Here is a 20,050-nt window from a genome sequence, read left to right as displayed (position 1 = left end):
TGTGTGTGGTTTGTTTTCTTCTTTTGATTAGTGGCAGGTTATGCCACATATCAAAATTCTGACAAACCACAGATGGTTCTGACAAAAAACAAACAAGTGTAATTTGTAATCACTGTATCCAATGAAGACTGTGTTTACATTTTCATCTTTATTTACACAGTCTTCTTGACTGCTTTAATTAGCTTCTTCATGCCATCTCAGATTGCTGGAATCTCAGCACCACAGAATGGTTTATAACTACCTGTTAAGCAGTAGCCAAACTCCAGGCAACGGTTTTGAATCTGTCATGGATATTTGGTCCAAGCAGGGCCAGCTGTACAAAGTGGGGGCTGAGGGGTGAAGGAGAAAGAAGTGAGGAGAATTTGAGAAGATAAAAAGTTTAAAAAGTCTATGGCCAAGTTGTGTCCGTGTGTGTGTGTGTATTTATGATTCCATTTGCTTGACTCATTTCCCTCCACAACTGAAGACAGTATTAGCCCTGGGGAATCAGCTGCCCACTAAGGAATTTAAATGAATATGCTCAAGCATTGGTCTGGCACGTTTTACGAGCAGAGTTGTCTAGTGTTATAACGTATGCCTCCTCCCTTCTCGGGACTGTGAGTTGGTCTTGTGGTTTTCATTTTTAGATGAAGAAATCAGAGTTCAAAAAGCTCCAGCTCATTTGTCCATTCGATAACTATTGTGGACCTGCAAACTCCTCTGATCTTTCCCGCACATTTTTGATATATCAGTTCACAAGACTCAGGGCCTGCACTCAAGAAACTCATAGCTTAGTTGGTAGATTATCTAGTGAGATCACGATTCCCCTTAATGGGTTCACTCACGATATTAAAAGCATTTATTGAACAAGTGCTATGATAAATAAAAAATGAATGAAAATCAGCTCCTAAGAGAAATTACAGTCTAGTAGGCATGACAAAATGAACCTTATTCACCTTCCTCTTTTGTTCTCTTGCTGCTTACAACCCTCCTGTTCCCTCTCTTGTAACAGGACGTCTTTGTCTTCCATCTCTTCTGTTCTCCCGTCCATCAACCAGGTCCTAGAGTGTCGCACTCTTACATTGCCAGAACCCCATGGAAAGCTATTTCAGTAACATGTTAATGTCGATTTCCTTGTTCTTGTTCTTCTGGGTGTTCACCCATTCCCAGCCCTAAGTGGAAGTTCAGTCTACTTTCTCTCATGCTTCAGAGCAACCCAGACTCACTGGGAAAAGTTAACAAAGGCCAAATTGTTTCCTGGCATCTCTCTCTCAATAACCTCAACTGAGGCCCTTCTGCTGCTCAGGAATCTTCTCACTCATTTCCTACTTTCTGTCAGGTCTTCTTTCCAAACTTTCCTCTCTCTCCAGAAGCCCTGAGCCCAGCCCTGAGCTCACACCATGCCGAGGTAAGATGCCGACGTGAGCTCTTTCAGCGTCCCTCATGATCTCTGCAGAATTTCACTCTTTCATCCATCCAGATCCTCACTCTCTGCTCATTCTTCAATCCTTTGAATTATAGTTTCAATCATTATCATTGGATTAATAAAAATAGTAATAGCTACTTTTTTTTTTTTTTTGCGGTACGCGGGCCTCTCACTGTTGTGGCCTCTCTCGTTGCGGAGCACAGGCTGTGGACGCGCAGGCTCAGCGGCCATGGCTCACGGGCCCAGCCACTCCGCGGCATGTGGGATCTTCCCGGACCGGGACATGAACCCATGTCCCCACCGGCAGGCGGACTTTCAACAACTGCACCACCAGGGAAGCCCGCTACCATTTTTGATGTTTATCATTAGGAGGAAAATGACATTTTCATAGATGAAACCATTCTTCTAGCTCACAGAATAGCTGTTTGAAGAAACATGGGTTCCAAGGAGAGCGAAAAGAAGAAAGACTGAATTCTTTTTAAGACAGAACTGATGACACACATAAAGGGTTTTGATTTATTGGAGGCATTCATTGCATTTAAGCACCTGGCAAACACCAAGCACTGATTTCTCCATTACTTATATCTCGATCACCTATCCCTCTACTAAATGATAACCACCTTTGACTTCCCAAAGAATAATTAGCAAAATCTTGTCAGTGTTGATTTCACCATAATTTTTAAATTAATTTTTTATATATACAACTAATAAATTTATACTGTAAAAAAACTAACGTTGAAGGTAAAATTAAAGTGCTTTCCAACCATCAACCCTAATTTCAGGTCTCGCCTCTGCTTTGCCCAAAGGGAACCCCTGCTACCTGTTTGGTATGTATTCTTCGAAGACATTTGCTAGGCATTTACACGAATATATGTAACCACTGTCAATGTGCAACGTGCACGACTGCAACCTTGCCCTTGAGCGCGCCCTTGTGCACAAACAGAACACAAGACTGAAACCATCATATTATGCTCAGTTTCTGAGGGAACTGTACAAACTGCTGTTCTGGTTTCACACGAAATAGGAACTTGAAAGCAACACCTTATTCATAAGAATATACAAAATAAAATTACACTGTTGTTTTCGATGGTTGAAGAGATTAGACTCCTCCATCTATCTGACTTTTGACCATTTGTTTTCTAAATATACAAAAATGTGGATTTGCATCCAACTGGTTTGTCCCTGAGTAGAGATTCCCAGATCAAATACCAAAGGTTGATTAGTCATTTGATAAGGTGATTTTTCTGGATGTTCCTTTATGCCTCCACAATCACTGAACCAAAAAATCAAGTCAAATCATGCCTCTCCCCAGGTAGGTTTGCTGCCCTGACAGTGACCCAGTCCCAGGGAGGGACTGCCAAGTATCATGATAATTTACAGCCCCTTTTTGCTCTGCCATGGCTGGTTCTTTAGCTTTCCTTTCCCTTGAGCATGTCCTCCTCCTGATTCTCAGAGCAGCCTCCATTTCACAAGCCCGTATTGACAGATTCCTACTCTGAAGACTTAGAAATATTTTTTTACTGATTCCTGGTACTTAAAGCCCCAGCACACTTGTTCCCTTTAGTTTTTAAATAAGTATTTTACTCTAAGACAATAGAAATTCTAAAAAGAAATCCAACTTATCCCTCCTCTATTTTCACCACAACTTTTTCTATCGTATAAGCGAAAAGCCCTGGACCCACAGGTTCACAGGAACCCTTAATACTTAGTGCCTTAATTCTATCCACTCTTCTTCTTACTTTGCCTCCTTCCTTTCATGCTCAGCTTTCCTGAAAGAGTTGTTTCGTCTACCCTGTGTGCTCCCATGGCCACACCTTCCACTCCCTTCTTCCTCACTGCGTTCCCTCCATCCTGACCTCTGGCTCCCACCCCCAGCTCTGCATGCAGTAGTCTCTGATAAGGTCACCCATGGCATCCTAAATGGTGAAACCAAAAGACATCACAATGGCCTTCCTCTGTTGCATTTTAAATGACTAATCACTTCTTTCCTCTCAGACCCCTCTTTCTTTCTCTGGGGGATCCCGCTCAGCTCAGTTCACTTCCTTCACAGTTCACTACATCCCCCCCGCTTATTGCTACTCATGCTCCGCCACTGGACCTCACATATTTTCACGCTACTTCTCCCTCTGGATGGGCCCCTCTACCCGCATTTAGGTCTGGGGCAAGTCTTCTCCTCCTGACTCTCCACGAATGTCATTATCATCCCTTCAGTCTCTGTCTTAGTCGGTTCTAGCTGCTTTAACGAAATTCCATGGGCTGGATGGTTCAAACAACCAAATATTTATTTTTCACAGTTCTGGAGGCCAGAAGTCTGAAACCAAGGGTGCCAACATAGTCCTGGTTTGTAAATGGCTCTCTTCTTGCTGTATCCTCACATGGGGGAGAGAGATGATCCTTCTTTGTCTCTTCTTATAAGGACACTAATCCCATTCATGAGGGCTCCATCCTCATGACCTACGTACCTCCCCAACGACAATCTCCTAATGCCATCACATTGGGGATTAGGCTTCAAGATAAGAATCTTGTGGGGGGGGGGACATAAACATTTAGTCCATAGCAGTCTCTCTGCCCTAAAACATTACAAACACCTCCTTGCTTCTTACATCTAACCTGTCACCAAATCCTGTTATGTAAAGAATTAAATCGTAAATCTTGTTGACCAATTCAATACATGCCACTGCTGCTACCGTAGTTTAGACTTTCATCGCTTGGGCTGTCACAACGATTTCTAACGGTGACAGGGCACAAGGTGGGTCCTCAGGAGACATTAGTTGAATGAGCATCTCCACAATACTAGATGTTCTCATAGAAAAATTTCAAATCTCCTCATGTCACTGTCTGTTTAAAATCTTCCACCAACTCCCTGTTGCCTACAAAACAAAGTGCAATGACTTAGTTGGTGAATCGAGATCCATGCTCTCTTCTTCGAGTCTCTCCTGCTTATCCACACCTAGAGTTCCTCTCACCTTCCCATCACCCTGCACTGCTCACTCTTCCCTAGTATTTCATGTCTTCTCATGATTTGGGGATTGTAAAGGCTGTTCCCCTACCTAGAATGCCATTCCTTCTTCTCTTTTCAGTGACATGCTTCAACACTGCACTCCCCTGGACAGAGAATCTTTTCCCCCTTTCACTGTCACCAAAACTTCTATTATTGTGCTCATCACATAGTATCATAATAGTGTGTCTGTTTCCTTGGACTTCAAGGCTCCAGATGGCAAGGAACTCTTGCTTATTCATTTTGTTTAGACCAAACTAAACATGTTACAAAGTGGTCTGTAGAGGTCTTGTATGAAAATCACCCACAAGGTGGTTGAATATAGATCCCCAGGTCCCACCCTTGAATTGCTGAATCAGTTTCTCTGGGGAGTGGAACCCTCCCAGCTAATTCTTATGCACACGAACATTTGGGGACACAGTTACAACATCCAACAAACATTTGATGAATAAAGACATGATGAAAAGTGCTAAGATCTCTACTCCTGAAAATCTGCTCTAGTTCCTTCATTCCCCTGGGGTGTAGTTTGGCTGGAGACAGGTCCAGGGAATTTGGCTCGGCCGCAGGTCAAAGTGACCTAATGGGAAACAGCTTTGCATTATTCTCTAATCAGGTCATGCAAAGCACCTATTGTCCTGTCTAAATGCGAAATTAGGTTTAGGGCCATTCAAAGCCCTGAAGATGGTTGGTCGTGATAAGAGCTAACAAATTCTTGCTCAAGTGAGAACTGGTATTTCGGGCATGCTCTGCGATTTTAACCCACCAAAGCCAAGTTCTTAACCTTAAGTGGTTCAGAAGTACCTTCAAAGGAGCCTCGCTGTCTCATTTGCTGTGCTTATCACCAGTATTGGTAACTCTAATGTCAGTTAATAGTCCTCCCCTATTGACATTGGGTGAGCTGTGAATGAGCCGAAGAGTTTTCAGACTTTGGGTGAGGCTGATGGACTTGTGAAGCCACAGGTTCTCTAAAATGTCCTTTTAAAATTTCTTCAGTAGATTTTTGAGCTCCATCAACATGACCTTGAGATGTGTCACAATGCACCATACCAGGCCTAACAAAGACTAAAAAACGTGCAGTATCTAAATGACCACAGGACTACACAAAGTACCTTCAACAAATGTTTGCTGGACTTAATATTTACCAAATAAATCTTACCAAAAGTACACATAACAACTTCTTTATTACACAAGTAACATATACTCATTGTTGAAACCAGCAAAGTAAGGAATTCAAAAAGACGACATAACCAATATTACACTGGAGTGTGTATTCATTTAAATGTTTTCCCATATATATGTAGAGTGATATTATAGTGGATTAGTTTACTATTGTTGCAGTAACACGTTACCACAGAATTAATGGCTTAAGACAAAAGACATTTATCATCTTACAGTTCTGTAGGTTAGAAGTCCCACACAGGTCTCCTGGGCTAGTTAGTGTATAGGCGTGGCTGCATTCTTTTGGAGGGGCTAGGGGAGAGTCTGTTTCCTTGCCTTTTTCTCTTCTAGAGGTTGCCCATATTCCTTGGCTCCTGGCCTCTTCTTTCATCTTCAAAGTCAGTAATGTTGAACCTCTATGACTGTTCCTCTATAGTTACATCTCCCGCAACCTCAGCTGGGAAAAGTTCTCCTATTTGATTTTAAGAACCCACGTGACTAGCTTGGACTCTCATGGATAATATAGGAGCCCAATTCAAGGTCTCTAACTTCATCACACTTGCAAAATCCCTTTTGCCATGTAAAGTAACATATTCTTAGATTCCTAGAATTAGGACATGGACATGCTGGGGTCATTATTCTGCCTATCGCAGGTAGAGATTGAACATCTAATGTTCACGGAGGTTAAGTGACTTGCCCAAGATCACCAAGTTTGTAAATATTGAACCTCGTAGTTAAATTCTTTCAGATTGCAAGAGTTTGACACAATCAGATTCTCAGCAAATGGAGATATATGATGAAGGCATGTGAGGAACAACGGTAGGGAGTTGGCATAAACGTAGGACCGAGCCTCCCAGGAACTGGCACTCCATCCTCAGTCCACAGGCCCCAGGATCTTGCTGACCCTCAGCAGCGGCCACCCACAGCACCACACGAGGCCACTGCCTGTCTCTTAATGCTTCTCATACCCTTTGTAGCTCCCTCCAAGGTCCTGCTTAGCTTCTTAATCTTCAACTCTACTGATTCATGGCTTTAGCCCACTGTCTCCTCTCCATGAGTCTCTTGGTTTTTGAACCCTTCTGTCACTTGTATTTTTCTCTCTGTGTCACCTTCATACTTCTTAAGAGAAAGGATCTGATAGAGTCCACTGGCCACTACAGGGCACTGGACACCCCTGTCCTATAGAGGGCTCCCACTGGGTTATCCCATTGGCTGTTGGTCAGCTTACGGATGGCCGTCTTCAAAAACAACTGCCCCTTCCTGGTTCCATCAGCCAGGATCAGGGGGTCAAATGTGATGATCTGTGTGTAAGAAATCACTTAGGGTCCCTTCCCTCAGAACAGGGCCATGAGCAAGTGGGCACAAAGAGACTCTTCTCCAAAGCCTCGGCCAGGATGTCTTCCCCACGCACCCCTGCATACACTGCAGCTGAACCATATCTGGGAACCACAACTGGAATAATCTAGCTGCATGAAAGAGTATAAGCAGGGGCTGAACAAGAGGAAGAGACAGTGCCCAGAACTAATACTGAATATGGACATTTTGAAAACGATTTAGGTAATTGTTTTTAGTACTTTAAGGCCCTAATTGCTGATCTTCAACAAAAAGGCCACACAGGCTTATGAAAGTTCTAAAATTATATCGTATTTATCAGTTACCAGGACCTCAACTTGCTTCCACAAACCACATAGGGCCTTGTGAAATGAGGCTTTGGAAAGGGGACCCTGGTGTTTCTAAATTTTCACCCATTTGTTTCTCTATCTGCATTTGCTCTGAAAGGGGAAAGTGGCCTCATTAATTTGGAAAGAATGAGTCTAAACATGTTTCAGAAGGAGAAAAACTCTCTTGGGCATGCTGAAGCCCGTCTCCCCCACCGCCCCACCCGCCCTTCCTGATGGAAGAATGTTGCCATAAAACTTTCATCTGATATTTCCCACAAAAATGTGAGCTGTGGTCGCAGCTCAAAGATGCCAACACAAATCTCGAACACAGCCACCTCCTGACTGAAAACACAATCTAGGCTGTTCTTTAGTCTGGACCTCGGTAACCGGGGACACAACTTGATTTTAAATTTCAATTAATTACATGGGAGGAAATGGCCGTCTGATAGACAGAGGTCTTAACATAAATATTTCTCCCTGGTGGCAGAGTACTGAGATGCTGCCATGTTACACACAACCAGGGTTTTTTCCATGTGGTGTGCTCTTTTTTTCTCCTCCTCTTGTGCTTTTAGAGAGAACGCCAATGGCATGTTGTCATCTCAGTTTTCTATACCCTGTAATAATTCATTGAATTCATTCATCTTTACTCTGAAATACACAACATTCTTCATGCTGGCAATCAAAACATATTTTTTTTTGAGCAGTTACCACTGTGTTAGGAGCTGGGAATAAACCAGTGGGTAAAAACGTACATAGTATATTGTGTATATTGCATGCTTTGGCTACAAATAATGTAAAAATAGAACTTAAAGTGGCTTGAACAATAAATACCTGTTGCCTCACCAAGCAAGAAGTCTGGGGGTAGATCAATGAATATCTTCATGTCAGTTTTATTCTCAGGTGGTTGGTTCCCTCACAGTTGCAAAGTGGCTACAATAGCTTTAGGTAGTACCTTCTCAACCACATCCAAATGCAAATAAACACATAAATAAATAAAGCCAAAATGAAGACACTCCCTTTTTTGGGTCCCACTCCCCAGCATAAATGCCCTCACGTCTTAGGAGGCAGAACTGCATCACAAGCCTGTTCCTGAGCTGATCAACAGCAAGACAAATGAAATGGCCATAATTTGCTTAGACTAGTCAAATTTTGGCTCCGGGGATTAGGAAAGGGCTCAGTCTTTGCTGAAGCACCGGGTTACCCCATACACAAAGAAAATCCAATTCTGTCAGCAGGAAGATAGGATTAGCTATTGGGTAAGAAACCAGCACGTCTGCCTCTGTGGAACTTCCAGATGACATAGGAGGGACGGGAAAAACATTCCCCAACGTACACGTTTTTCATAAGGAGTCCAAAAGACAGAGGTTCCAGTATCCGTTAGTAGTTACAAGATCTTGGGTTAGCCTCCTGGAACCTCAATTTCTGAATATGTAAAATGGGAAATCATATCTATCTCACTGGGTTGCTCTGAGGATCAAATATATTAGTACTTGCAAAATACCTAGCACTGTGCCTGGCCCATAGGAATTGCCCAAAACATGCCATTTCCTTCTTCAAGGCCCTCAGGCTGCTCAAGTCTAAATGGCTGGATAACTGACAAGCCAATGAGCCTGTATTCTGATTGATAAGCACAGGGATATTAGGATTTACAGAGGCTTCCTGGGGGAGGTATTACTATCACAGTTGCCAGGAACCATTAAGGTCCCCAAAATGCTTTTGCTACCTCCAATGGGTCCTTTCCATTTTTTCCTATTACTTTATCTTTCTGCAGCCTTGCTACTCTTGTCAATCCCCTTTCCTTTGGAACTCTATCTTCCCTTGTGTTCTGTGACGATTTTATCTGGGTTTACCGCCTTCCTCTCTAGCATCTCCTTTCCATGCTCCCTTAAAAGGTCCTCTTTATGGCCTTCCCCACAACTGTGTTCTCCACCCCTGCTGCAATCTCACCTGTTGATCCCCGACGTGAGATTTCATCCTGTCTTATAGCCTCAATTCCTAGTTATATATTTACGACACATATTTCTTTCATCCATTTTTAGTCAATCATGTATTCAACAAGTATTTATTGAATGCCTGGTACTATATGCCCATTACTGTTCTTCATGCTGGAGATCTAGCAATAAATAAAACAGACCAAACCCTGCTCTTGCGAACTTACATACTAATGAAGAGACAGATAATGAATAAGCAAACATTTCCTGTTAGAGATGAAGTAAGTGCCATGGAAAACATCATGCTGGGTACGTAGGGAAGGAAGGTCAGGAGGGAGAGACAGCTCCTTTACAGGGTGCCTAGGAATGCTTCTTTGATAAGACATTTACACACAGACCTGAAAGGTGTGATTGACCAAGACATGAGGCATGGCAGCGGGAACAAAGAACACAAGTGCCCTGCAGTGGGATCGAATTTGGCATTGTCAAGAAACCCTCAAGGGGCTAGAATGAAGTGATCCAGGGGAAAGAGGAAGGAAGCAGATCAGGGGGCAGTGGGAAGGGTTTCACAGGCAATGTCAGGGCTTTGGCCTCGCCTTTGAGGGAAATGGAGAGCCATGGGTTTTTTTTTTTTTTTTTTTTAATTTTTAAAATTTATTTCTGGCTGTGTTGGGTCTTTGTTGCTGCGCTCGGGCTTTCTCTAGCTGCAGAGAGCAGGGCCCACTCCTCGTTGCAGTGCGCGGCTTCTCATTGTGGTGGCTTCTCTTGTTGTGGAGCATGGGCTCTAGGGCACACAGGCTTTGGTAGTTGTAGCATGCGAGCTCAGTAGTTGTGGCACATGGCCTTAGTTGCTCCGCGGCATGTGGGATCTTCCCGGACCAGGGCTCGAACCCGTGTCCCCTGCATTGGCAGGCGGATTCTTAACCACTGTGCCACCAGGGAAGCCCGAGCCACTGGATTTTAAGAAGAGTGATAGGATTTGACTTGCACCCTTAGAGGATCACTTTGGTGTCTCTGTTAAGAAGAGACCCTGGAGGCCAGAGCAGAGGCAGGAATTTCTGTTAGGAGACAACTGCAATAATCAAAGCAAGAGACGATGAGGGCTTGGATCAGGAAGGTAGCAATGCAGTGCTGAGAAATGGATGAATTTTGGCTCTAATTTGAAGTGAGATCAATAGGACTTTCTGTTAGATGTGGGAGTGAAGGAAAGAAACCAAGGTTAAGCCCAAAGGTTTGGGCTCTGGAAAGTGGAAGAAGGAGTGGTCATTTTCAGAGATAAGGAAGGCTGTGGGGGACCTGGTGGGGAGGGGAGAGTTAGATTAGGGGCAGGCTAAGTTCTACACGGTTCGTAGACCCTGTGTAGCTGTTGAGAAGGAAGTAGGATATATGAATGTGGACACCAGGGGAGAGGTCTGGAGATAGACCTTTGGGAGTCACCAGCATGTAGGGTGACATTTGAAGCAGTGACACTGGGTGAGATCACCAAGGGTGTGTTTTCGAAAAAGGGAAGCAAACTGACTAGTGAGCGTTGGGCGTGTGACATGGAGAGGCTGGGAGAGGACAGTCACCAGGAGAGGAGACTGAGAAGTGGCCTGAGACAAAGGACCGCCGCCAGTGTGTGGCGCCCTGAAAGGCCAGCAAAGAGTGTCCAGGGGGACATGAAGTGTGTCAACTGCTGAAAGAGGAAGTACGACGGGGGCTGAGAACTGCCCGATGGATTTGGGGATGCGGAGGCCACCGATGACCTTGACAAAGCAGATTCAGTTGTGGGTGGGAGGGAATGGGAGAAGTTGGAGGCTGCAGTGTAGACAACTTCTCCAAGAGCTTTGCTGTAAAGCAGAAGAATGGGGTGATAGTGGAAAGACAGTAGAGGGTCAAGGGAGGCTTTTTTTTCTTTTGGTTTGGTTTGGTTTTATGATAGATTTAATATGCTCGAATAATAGACAATCTAATAGGAAAAATTTTATGACACAGGGAAACAGGAGTGAATTGTTGGAGTGAGGTCCTTGAAAAGGGTAAGGGGATGGGATATAGGAAATAGTGGAGAGGTTGGCTTCTGTCAAGAGTTTAGTTAAACTACTCCGTGGCATTTCTGCCTCAGCACTCCAGTTGTTTGGCCAAGTGACCTGCAGGGGCCTTAAATGGACACCAGCCCCTCATACCAGCCCATAGCCTAAAGAATAGCCCACAGAGTCACAAGCAAATGTAAGTTCCTGATATGACTTCCCCAGAAGCCCTCGTGATCAAACAGGCTTCCCTGTCTCCCAGGGCCTTCCCTTTGTGTGCCCCTTAGATAAGACCCCATGGAGCTTACCAAAACCACACTCATTTTGGTTTCAATTGACCAATCTGGCCTTAGCCTGGGAAACTCAAGGCACTCCCTCCATGACCTTAATAAAGGCACATGCCCCAGGACCTGTCACTCTCACAGCCTGTACCCTGTCTTGACCTCCCCTCATGGCCCCTGGCGGCCTGCCCAGTACTCCCTCCAGGACCGATGAGTAATGAACCTATTTCAGTGTTTCTTGTGGTCTTTTGCTGAACATCATTCACTATCTCACACCCTGTGCTTTCCTTAACAAATGCTAACAAAGTTGTTAACAGCTTCTCCTGAAGAGGAAGGCCAGACTACAGGTATAGGGGTGTGAGTGGGTGCATGACCGATGCTGACCCTTCTATTTTTTCCTGTGAAATAGAAAATAAGGTTATCAGCCAGGTCTGAAGTCTGGGGAGGAGGTGATGGAGGTTTAAGGAGAAAGGATAGGATGTGAGATAGTCATCTTGAAGAGTGAATGAATTAGGGAAACGTGGTAGGGTCACTGAATCAACACTGGCTACTGCGTGTTGGCTCCCATATCTGTTTTTGAACACTGGTATCGCTCCTGAGCTGCAAACTCATATATCCAGCTATCTACTGGTATTTGTCCCCTAGCTTTCTCATGGGAAAATTAAAGCCGTTCTCTCTCTGCCCACCTCCAGCCAATCCTCCTATGCTCCCTATTTCAGTGACTGTCACTCCCATGCCCCCCGCCCCCCGTTTCCAAAGCAGAATAATAAAGCCTTTGAATAACTCATAAACTAGTGTAGGAAAATATTTCTTATTTTCTGAGGTTGAGAACACTGGAAGAGAATCATGGTTTGGAAGGACCATTATTAGTTCAGTTTGAACATTATCAACTTGAGATATCAGTGAGAGATCCAATTGGAAGTGGTGAGTAGTTCAGCTGATACACATTGGGTGGCTGACTGATTATTCCTTTAGTAACTAGGAGGTGTGCATAAGGCCACAGTTCGCCTGGGGCTCCTGTTAAAATGCAGATGGTGATTCAGTAGATTTAATGCTAAGCTTCAGAGTCTGTAGTTCTAAGAGATTTCCAGATGATGCCAACAATACAAGTTCACAAACCTCACTTTGAGGGGTAAAGGTTAGGAGAAAGAAACCCATGCAGATCATTTCAATTTAATGTGTTCAGAGTTATAATAAAAAGGGAACTACATGGACATAGTTCAGCATAAGAATTAGGCAAGGGCTTCCCTGGTGGCGCAGTGGTTGAGAGTCCGCCTGCCGATGCAGGGGACACGGGTTCGTGTCCCGGTCCGGGAAGATCCCACGTGCCCCGGAGCGGCTGGGCCCGTGAGCCATGGCCGCTGGGCCTGCGCGTCCGGAGCCTGTGCTCCGCAGCGGGAGAGGCCACAACAGTGAGAGGCCCGCGTACTGCAAAATAAAATAAAAATAAAATTAAAAAAAAAAAAAAAAAGAATTAGGCAAAACCATGGAGACTGTTCCCTGGCAGGCCAAGGAATGTGTCCTCAGTTCTGAGAAGTATGTAGAACCATGCAAGGATTTTAACAGAGCATAACATGGTTCTATTGCAAAATGCTCATTGAAGGTCAACCATGTGTCAATTGCTACCTCAACAGCTGTGATAACGCTGTGAACAGGGAAACCGGGGATCTTGCATCCCGGAGGGGTTAGGGAGCTCATAGTAAGCAAACCAATAAATAAACAAGGACGTTTTAGACTGTAGAAGTGCTGTAAAGAAAATAAAAAGGATTCACATGATTGAGCCTGGGGGGACTGCTCTAGTGGGAGCAGTTGTTGAGCCAAGAGGTAACCACGCAGTGGAACCAGTCAGTCCTGCAAGGATCTGGGGGAAAAGCACTCTGGGCAGAAGGAACAGCAAGGTGGTGGCCTTGAGGCAGGTCAGAGTGACTGGAGCCTAGCGAACAAAGGGAAGTGGTATGAGATGGGGTAGGGAAGATGAGCAGGGGCCAGGTCATGTGAGGGATTTGAAAGCTGCGCTAAAGAGTTTGCATTTCATTTTAATGTGGGAATGAAATAATCCAATTTTTAAAAGATAATTTTTGCTACTCTGTGAAGATTGTATTGTCCGTATGTTTGTTGGGTCCGGTGGAACATGGATTCCTTGGACATGCTCAGAACTGTACTTTAGAAAGATGAATCTGTCAACAACTTATAAAATAGCTCAGAGAAGAGAAGCTCTTCAGAAATGTGTACAATTGAGAGTTAAGGACAGCATGAACTGGGGAAATCAGACTCACACTTCCAAATGAGGCTACAGGAAGCGAGATGAGAGATTCAAATAGTACTCAACGCTCTTAAGCTAGGACCTTCCATTAACTCCCTCGTTTAATCCTTTCTACAACCCCACAATGCTGGTTACAAAAATCAGTTTCTGAGGTTTTAACCCGGACCTATTGAAAGAGAGATTCAAGGGCATCTGGTTGTCAGTACATAAATGTACATAAATGCTTCAGGTAATTTTAAATTCAGGGGAGGTTGATTTGCTGTGTCTCCACCTCCTTCTGTCAAAAAGACTGAAGGTGGTTACCATTTCGTAAGTACCAATCGCTCTCTCTAACCCTTTCTGCTTTTCTTAAAACTCTGCTGATTACAACCTAAGTGGTGAGATTTCAGGATTCCAGGATGAATCCACAATGAAAATAGCAACAAGTAAGCTTCTGGAGCTTGCTAAAGAAGTCTCTGCTCCTTGCTGGGGTTGGTGTGAATCTTTGCTGGGGTTATGAGGTAAAGGGAAACCTTGATGTAATGCTCTCAGTTGCAGTCCTCATTTGTATTTTCATGTAAATGAGTTTCAGATCCTTCTTGAGAGAAAATTTTGGCTGGGAAACTATGGACAGTTCTGTGCCCAGAGTTGGGGGCGAAAGGCTTGGGGAGTAGAATGGGGAAGGGGAAAGGGGAAGGAGGTGGCACAGGGCACTCAACTTCACTTCCTTCCCGCGTTTGCGTGGAGCCAGGAAACAACCACCCATCTCCTTCCTGAGCCCGAAGGCTCTTAAAATTTTTGCTGAAGAAGAAAAAATAATCTGGTTTTATAACTTTGCATTAGCTGTGCTTGTTTAGATTCTCATGTGAACCGTGCATCTGGATGGTTACCTTAAAATATGCATTTCTTTAAAAAGAAAACTCTGATCTGCATTTTGACCACTTTCCCTTGGTGTTGCTGCTGGGCTGTGTTCAGCCATCTCCAAACCAGAAAAGGTCTCATGGGCACAGGGAAGCTACAAGGTAGGGCAGGGCGAACTGCACCCTTGACATTCAACTTCATAGAAACAGGGAGATGACAAAAGTGGAAGGAAGGAAAGTCATCACTTACTGAGTGCCAACTGTGTGCCCGGGTCTGCTTGGACACATCTCGCGAAGGTTCTCTCAGGGCCTCCTCATTTCCTCGGGTTCTCGGAATCTCCAGTATTAGAGATGAGCCCAAATGGTGAACACACCTCCTGCCAAGTCATTTATATGAGTATTAGTAATAACTAATATTTATCAAGCATATAATGCATGCCAGGTGCTTTACAGGGATTCCTTCATTTAGTACTCTCAACATCTTAGGAGATGGTTCTCATTCATATATTCATTTCCAGATAAAATAACTGAACCCTACAGATTCTAAGTGACTTGTCCAAAATCAACGGTGCTGTGATTCAAACCCAGGCCACCAGATTCTTAAGATCACATGTTTAGTTGTTATGGGATATCACATGTCACTGAGACAGTAAAGTCATAAAATTATACCTGCTCTGGGTATAACTTGCCTGTAGGTTTATCTCTGAGGTCTTTAGGTCCCTTAATTTTTGTCTCCTTTTTCTCCCTAAAGGCATCCTCTCTTCACTTAAGGTACCTACAGCCCTCCTATATTGTATACCTCACTACAGTACCACCTCTTTTCTGAAAAAATTACCTAGTATAATTCACTCATTTACACTGATGCTATCTATGCCTTCTAGGCATAAGTGCATTTAAAAATTTTTTATCTCTAACTATAAAGAGGTGTTTTTTGTTTTTTTTTCTGAGAATTTTCAGCTATCAACTCAGGGATAAATGATCCGTTTGTCTCTACTATGGTCTGGGGATGTCTTCGGCTGGTGACTGGTTGGAATATCTAGGTGTAAGAACTTCCTCTCAAGGGTTTCCTGCTTATCTGGAGAGGGTGAGCTCCAGAACCAGTCACAGGAAGTGTGTTCTCTGAGTGATGTGAGTTAGAGGAACAGGTGTCCTGGCCTCATTAGCTCTGGGACCTGTGATTCTGAGACACTGAGCCTACTCTGCCTGAGCATTCATTTATTCATTCATTCATCAAGTAAGTACGGTCACTTTGAATGGCACCGGGGATGCTCTGATAACCCAGACAGACATTGTTCCTGTTGCCACAGAGTTCACAATGCAGAGTAGGAGACAGACATTAAGTAAGAAATTTCAACGAAAAATGGGCATATTTCATCTCCCATTGGTCCTTTTCCTTCCTCTTCCTTTCTTACTCCATTGACATTATAATTTTTCTCCCATCCTTTTGCCCCAAGGCTCCCACATGCCATGTATCCAGAACCTTCCTTCCACCCTTGTGCCAATATCCCATCTTGGACTTTTCTATCTCACTTTTGCCTAGTGGGTGATTATTACATTTGGTCCGCTCACTGCCAGCCAGAAAACCCATGGCTTGTGACCCATTTTGATCTGCCATGAGTCTTTTGGTCATTTTAAACACACAAAATTAGGAACAGTGTCAAGAACAGGGAATAGTTGATGATCAACTTCAGAGTATCCATTAATTAATTCATTAATTCATTTAGGAAGCATTACATAGCTGGTATCTGCCAGGAATTGAGGTATATGGATGGAAAGGAAAAACACATTTTCTGCATAGTAAAAAAAATTAAAAATTTCCAAAGGAAAGGACCCCCATCTATCTTCTTCATGACCCTGTCCCCAATATTTAGCACAAGGTGGGAACTCAATAAATATCTGCGAAATGTAAGAATGAATTCATATTTTGGCTGAAAAGACAGATATATAAAGAACCATAATAAGGTAGGATGACCATTCATTCAATAAATATTGATTGAATATCTCTAAGTGTTACATAATATGTCAAACAAGACAGATGCTGTCCTTGCCCTTATGAACCTTACAGTTAAAAATTTGCACAAATAAGTATTGGAGTTATGATAAGTAATGTGAAGAAGTGTAGGGTCTAGAGAGCATAAAACATGATATGTTTACCTGGCTCATGAGAAAGCCCTATAACTCAATAAAGCTCAGATTACTTTTGAAAAACTGAAAGATTAATATGGTTGAAACATTTTGAGTGGGGGAAAGGAGAGAGTGGAAAGAGCAAGGTTAGGAAGAAAAGCAGAGATTGGATCCCCACGGTGTTAAGGCGAGATCCCCAGATGTGAGGGCAAGTTAAGGGTTTAGTGCTTATCTTGAGAGCAGTGAGAAGCTTTTCTAAGATTTTAAGAGCAAGATATGATGGGTTTTAATTTTTAGAAAATCACTCTGCTTTGAAGATAAAGAATGGGAAGAGATCAAGAGTGGACAGTAGGAGACCAATTAGGAGGCCACTGCAGTAATCTAGGTATGAGGTGACATTGACTTGAACTAGGCGGGTGATATTGGAGACAGAAAAAAGTGGATGGATCCAAAATATATCTTGGTTGTAAAATCAATACAACATGATCACTGGATTGTGGGTGGGTGGTGGTGACAGTAAAGGAGAGAGGTTGTCAGGCATAACTCTGGTCAATCCCATAAACGTTGGTGTCATTTTCTGAGATTGGAAATACTGGAGGAGAATCACGTGTTTTGGAGGAACATTGGGTTCCTAACCTAGTTAGGTTTTGGATACTATCACCTTGAGATACCTGTGCGAGATCCAAATGGAAATGTTAAACAGTTTAATGGATACATATTGTGTGACTGCCTGGCCCAGCATTCTTCCTCTAGCATAATTATGAGGTGTGCATGTGACCCAATCTAAGGCAATCGTAATATCTTGACTCCCAGGCCACAGGGATTGATTCATAGAGAAGTCATGTGAACATCAGTGGACCAATCAAATTCCTTCTTTTAGTCTGAGTGGACAGAAGAGAGGTTTTTACACTCTGGTTGCAGAGCTGTGAGGATGTGTGTTCAGAGCTCTTAATGATTATGGGGATTATATTGGCTTAGAAAAATGAAAATAATGTGCAGAGAGACAGGAGTCGGAGAGAAAGGATCCTGAGAATAACAGAGCCCTCTTGCTTCTGACTCTGGTTTGGTGACATGAATTAAGAGTCAGTATGGGCCTCCCTGGTGGCGCAGTGGTTGAGAGTCCGCCTGCCGATGCAGGGGATACGGGTTCGTGCCCCGGTCTGGGAGGATCCCATATGCCGCGGAGCGGCTGGGCCCGTGAGCCATGGCCGCTGAGCCTGCGCATCCGGAGCCTGTGCCCCGCAACGGGAGAGGCCACAACAGTGAGAGGCCCGCGTACCGCAAAAAAAAAAAAAAAAAAAAAAAAAGAGTCAGTATGTGTCTATTAATCTTGCACTCTCTCTCTGACTCTTTCTGTTTCTCTGTCTCTCTTTCCTTTTTTTTTTTTTTTTTGGATGTTTGTCTGTTTTTTATCTTACGCTAGTTTTGGGTGGGATTTTATCACTAATAATCACGACAATGCTAGCAATACATACAGTTGGATTTATTAGCTAGAACTCATACAGCGAGATCTTGGCTGTAGATATATTGTTGAGACTTGTTGATATATCATTTGAGACAGGGAGTGGACAAGGTCACCAAGAAAGAAAGGAAAGACACAGAGTACTGAGGTCTAAGCTCTGACGAACTCTAACACTAAAGATCCAGGAGAGGACGATGAATTCCCAAGGAGGTTGAGAGAAATGTCCTAAGTCATTGGAGGAAAACCAGCAGAATGTGGTGTCCCAGATACTAAGGGTGTTTTAAAGAGGTGGTGATTGACTACATAGAATGTTCCAGAGAGGGCAAATATGACAAGAACTGAAAGGCAGCCATGGGATTGGGCAGCACAGATGTCCTTGGTGCCTTTACCAAGAAAAATTTAGTGAAGTGAGAGGTCAGGAGCCAGGTGGAGTGGATTGAGGAGGAGATGGGGGTGAAGAAGTAAAGAAAGCCTGAGTTTGCAAACAATTCTTTTGAGAATCCTAGCTGCAAAGGGGAGGAATGGGTAGGATGGCACTGGAGAGGGAGATCAAAGGGGGATATTGTTTATTGTATTTATTTTTTTAAAGATGAGAGGTACTAAAATCAAATTATATTTAAAGATCTATTAGAGCACAGAGAGAAAGCAGGTAACTCTGCTTGGGTGAGTAGAAGAAGGTCTCCCTGAGGAGATAACTGTGAGCTGGGTTTTGAAGAAAGAGTAAAACTTTTCCAGAGGAAGATGGCATTGCATGCAAAAGGAGATCGTAAGCCAACACACAATGATGCATTTAAAGAATGGTCAACAGCTTAGAGCATGGAAAATTTTAGTCCTGGACCCTGTTAGAAGAAAGGAAAACCCATCCAAGACTTTTTCTACCTTTTATCTTTGTTCTCAATTTCATCTTTAAAATAATTGGTTAGACCAGATTATCTTTAAAGTCTGTACCAATATTAAAATCCATAGCTAATGGTGATCTGTCTTGAATGTTTTGTTAGACTGATAGAAATACTCCCCCAAATGAATATGCCACCACAGCTGTTTTCTGAAATTATGCTTTATATTGTGAAGCTTCCAGGAGGTTGGAGGCTCAGCTTAAAGTGGTCCCCTTAGAAAAAAAAATAATCATGAAATATCTTTGAAGTCTACTGTGTTTTACCTTAAAGGTTCATGTGCATCCTATTCCTTAATATATTTGACATGAGTACTATTAAATTGTTCTATTATTCACTGATGCCCCAGGAAGATAGGCCAGCTACACCCTTTAGATTTAAATATTTCCACATAGTTATATGCATAAGCTCTGAGCAAGGCTGAACGTCCCTGGCTGGCTTCTATTTCCTAGACTTTCCTCACTTGCCCACTCACTACCAGCTTCATAGAGGCAGAGAGTCTGAGTGTCAGCTCTCTGCACAAGTGAAATATGGTAGAACCTGGGATAGAGAGGAAGGGAGCTTTAAGAGTAGCTTAAACTGAGTTAGTTGATCTTTATAAATGTCCTGTACCAGTGGGAATCAAGTAATTGCATTATGAGCCTTAGCATCTTAGCTACTCACATATCATAGGATTCACATCAACTTTGGTGTATAAAAGCCACATAAAATTGCCTGAAAGAAAAAAAAACACACATTAATTGGATTCTTGGCAAAAGACTGAAAAAAATGTCCCAGACTGATGAAGCAAGTTATTTTTAGATAATTTTGCCCTAAAATATGTTGGTGCCTCTGTAAATGAGTTCATAACACATGCTAAAAACTCCTTTGGCCTGATCCTTTAAAAAAAATCTCCATTTTTCCCTTTTTATTACATAGTAAAATAAAATGAGCTGTCTCCCAGTGCCTTCTCTTAGAAGCATTCCTCGGCTGAAATGTCTTTTTTCTGCTTCCATCTTCATGTTTACCTTCCTATGAGCCCCCTTCCTT

The 20,050-nt window shown here is 43.2% G+C and overlaps 1 protein-coding gene across 1 annotated transcript in view; it reads right to left on the bottom strand.

Moving 5' to 3' along the window:
• NEDD9 (neural precursor cell expressed, developmentally down-regulated 9) overlaps positions 1 to 20,050 on the bottom strand; it is a 296,654-nt gene that overhangs the window by 187,160 nt on the left and 89,444 nt on the right. Inside the window, exons 3-4 of the mRNA XM_081245729.1 lie at positions 19,685 to 19,735; positions 14,793 to 14,919 (exon numbers count right to left, since the gene is read on the bottom strand). The gene's annotated coding sequence lies outside the window, so the exon portion shown is untranslated. The remainder of the gene's footprint in view (positions 1 to 14,792; positions 14,920 to 19,684; positions 19,736 to 20,050) is intronic.

The sequence above is a fragment of the Mesoplodon bidens genome, assembly GCF_964165515.1.
Source record: "Mesoplodon bidens genome assembly, chromosome: 10".
NCBI classification, from domain to species: Eukaryota; Metazoa; Chordata; class Mammalia; order Artiodactyla; family Ziphiidae; genus Mesoplodon; species Mesoplodon bidens.
Note: the sequence above shows the minus strand (reverse complement) of the source record. Positions and strands in the feature narration are given on the sequence as shown.